This window comes from Babylonia areolata, chromosome 15 (genome assembly GCF_041734735.1).
Source record: "Babylonia areolata isolate BAREFJ2019XMU chromosome 15, ASM4173473v1, whole genome shotgun sequence".
NCBI classification, from domain to species: Eukaryota; Metazoa; Mollusca; class Gastropoda; order Neogastropoda; family Buccinidae; genus Babylonia; species Babylonia areolata.
In genome coordinates this window covers 3,137,648-3,140,597 of record NC_134890.1, presented here as the reverse complement: position 1 = coordinate 3,140,597, position 2,950 = coordinate 3,137,648, and the positions used below count along the sequence as shown (strand labels likewise).

At 40.8% G+C, this 2,950-nt stretch overlaps 1 long non-coding RNA gene across 1 annotated transcript in view; it reads right to left on the bottom strand.

Moving 5' to 3' along the window:
• Positions 1-1,106: 1,106 nt before the first annotated feature.
• LOC143290092 (uncharacterized) overlaps positions 1,107-2,950 on the bottom strand; it is a 5,174-nt gene continuing 3,330 nt past the window's right edge. The window contains exons 2-3 of the long non-coding RNA XR_013056333.1: positions 2,310-2,527; positions 1,107-1,216 (exon numbers count right to left, since the gene is read on the bottom strand). This is a non-coding gene — a long non-coding RNA (uncharacterized LOC143290092). The remainder of the gene's footprint in view (positions 1,217-2,309; positions 2,528-2,950) is intronic.

Genomic DNA, 2,950 nt, shown 5'->3' with positions numbered 1-2,950 from the left:
AAGCACTTTGTCAAAACCAACCAAACGATGTGAAAAAATGGCAAGCATATAATGGTTATGTACACAAGTGAGCCCAGCCATTTACAAACATAAACTAATGCAAGCATAATTATCTGCGTATGTACACAAGTATTACAAATAACAGGCATCTCTTGAAATATGCAACACACACACACACACACACACACACACGCGCGCACACACGCACGCACGCACACACACACACACACACACACACCACACACACACACACACTGACTTTCGTCCGCTTACAAAAAAATAAAAATAATAATAATAATAAATTGACGTCACATCTACGGCTGAATTAAATAAGTCTCCAACTACATTAAACACTTAAAGTAAAACCTTGCTACAGGCTAGCCTCTAAGACTAGCCTCGGCAACAGTCAGCCACCTCAGAAGCTAGCTACTGTTTTGAACTGACCTGAAAGGATTCGTGTCATTTATTTATTTATAGTCCGTTCATCTAAGATGATGACATTAGACTGACCTGAAAGGAGAAATCGGGGGGTGCAGTAAAATTCTGCAATGAACAGAACAGTTTCAGCGTTCCTTCCGGGTTTTTTTTGTTTTGTTTTTTTTTTGTTTTGTTTTTTTTTTGGGGGGGGGGCGGGGGGGGGTGTATGTTTTTTGTTGTTGTTTTTTTCCATTACTTCTCTATATTCCTCCCATCTTCATTTTCTCCTTTCTTTCTCTTTTCATTCCTACTAATCCTAGTTCACCCTTCTTCATGGGCCCCCACAGGGCATCCGAGATTGATAAAATTTAAGCAAGGGGTCTTAAAACCTTTACTTTTTCTGTAGTTGATTTTTAAACCCCGGCCCCCACATTCACCACCAGCAAAAACCACATAAAAGAGCAGAAAACAGAATACGGGAAAACCTGGCAAAAAAAAAATTACTTTAATCTCAAAAATCGAACATTAAAAAAACCAAGCCCAACCTCTGCCCCTAAATCGAGGGGGTTTTGGGAAAACACAGGACGAGTCCCCTTTTTTATAGTTTTTTTTAAATTTTTCCGGGGGAAAACTTTCCAGGGGGGAAACCAAACCCTGAAAACTTTGGGAAGGAAAATTGGGCCCCTGGGTTAGAGAAAACCCCCGGGAAAACTGAAGGGGGGAGGGCCCCAAAACGGTTTCCCAGATGCGACTTCTTCTCCCAGTGGATACTGGCCAATACCCTTTAGGAACAGGTTCACTGCACACACAAAACAAATAATTACCCCATGCCTATATTCTATAAAGCCCATTTTTCCTCCTTTTTTTAATTTCGAAAAAAATTTAATTCAAAACATTTAAAAATGAACGGGGTTAAAAATGAAAAAAGATATGCACCAGAAAAATCAAATAAACCCCAAAACAACCATCAAAAAAAAAAACTGACCCCTTTCCCCACTTCGCATTAAAAATGTATGTTTTAAAAATAAAAACGTTGAATCAGGTTGGGGTAAATTTAACCCCAAAATGTTGTTACCGACATGAAAAATTTAAACTGACGGTTTTTACTCTTTTGGTTTTTTTACCCCCCATGTAGGCACCCATTCCCCTTTTCCCCAGGGGTGGGGTTTTAAATTGCGGGGGGGTTTTTTTTTTTTTTTCCAAAACCCCAAAAACGAAAGTTTTGGCCCAGGGGGATTAAAACCAGGATTTTTTAAGTGCTTTATTTGATCTTCGGGCTTGGGGAAAACACCCCGAAGGGTTTCAGGAAACTACGGTCTGCACATATGTTGACCTTAAAAAAAAAAAAGGAAAAAAAAAAAAAAAAAAAAAAAAAAAAAAAAAAAAAAAAAAAAAAAAAAAAAAAACAACCCTCCCCCCTTTAAACCCCCCACCCGGGTTAAACCGAGTTTTTCAAACCCAGGGCCCCCTCAGTTTTAAAAAAAGCCCAAAAACGCTTTAACCATTGGGCTTTTGCGCCCAGGGGGGGCCCCTTTTCTCATCAACGGGTTTGGCCCAAAAAAATGCACGAAATATCCACACAAAATCAAAAAAACCGGGACATATGTCGACTCTACAACACTGGTTATTTGTAGTTGTATTTGTATATCTCTTTTTCCTCACAACAGATTTCTCTGTGTGAAATTCGGGCTGCTCTCCCTAGGGAGAGCGCGTGACTACACTGAAATCGCCACCCATTTTTTCGTATTTTTTCTTGCGTGCAGTTTTATTTGTTTTGTTTTTTCCTATCGAAGTGGATTTTTCTGCAGAATTTTGCCTGAGAAACAACCACTTTTGTTGCCGTGGTTTCTTTTACGTGCGCTAAGTAAGATCAAATCAATGACTCAACTTACGTGTTTCAATGAAGCAAAAGGCAAGCCCGCCATACGTGAAGAGGTAGAGGAAGGGAAGTCGGTAGCGGTCAAGGCTGAGCACCTCCTCCTGAAATTCCGCCTTCAGTTTCTCTACGTCGGCTCGGGTTGGAGGGAACAGGTACGACCAAATGCCGCCCATGGTACTGTCAGTCTGTCAGTCCGGCCGTTTAACTCGATCCTGGCGTTCGTCTGCCTGTCTGTCAGGTGAGACAATAACCCATGATAATGATGCTGATAATAATAATAATGATGATAAGAAGAAGAAGAAATAATAATAATAATAATAATATTTATAATTATAGCGCTGAATCTTGTGCAGAGACAAATCTAAGCGCTTTCACACCAGTCATTTACACGCATGCATAATTCTAAAACTGAAGAAACTGAAGGCAAGGAAGAGGCAGGGGAGGGAGGTTATCTTGTGAAGAGGTAGGTTTTTAAGACCAGACTTGAAAGAGCTGAGTGTGGAGACTTGAAAGAGCTGAGTGCGGAGACCTGACGAAGCGAAAGAGGAAGTTCATTCCAAATACATGGTCCAGGGACAGAGAAAGAACGGGCGGCCGACAGTGGAGTGTTTGAATCTGGGTATGCGTAAACAGAGTGGATCCGAAGCCGATCGT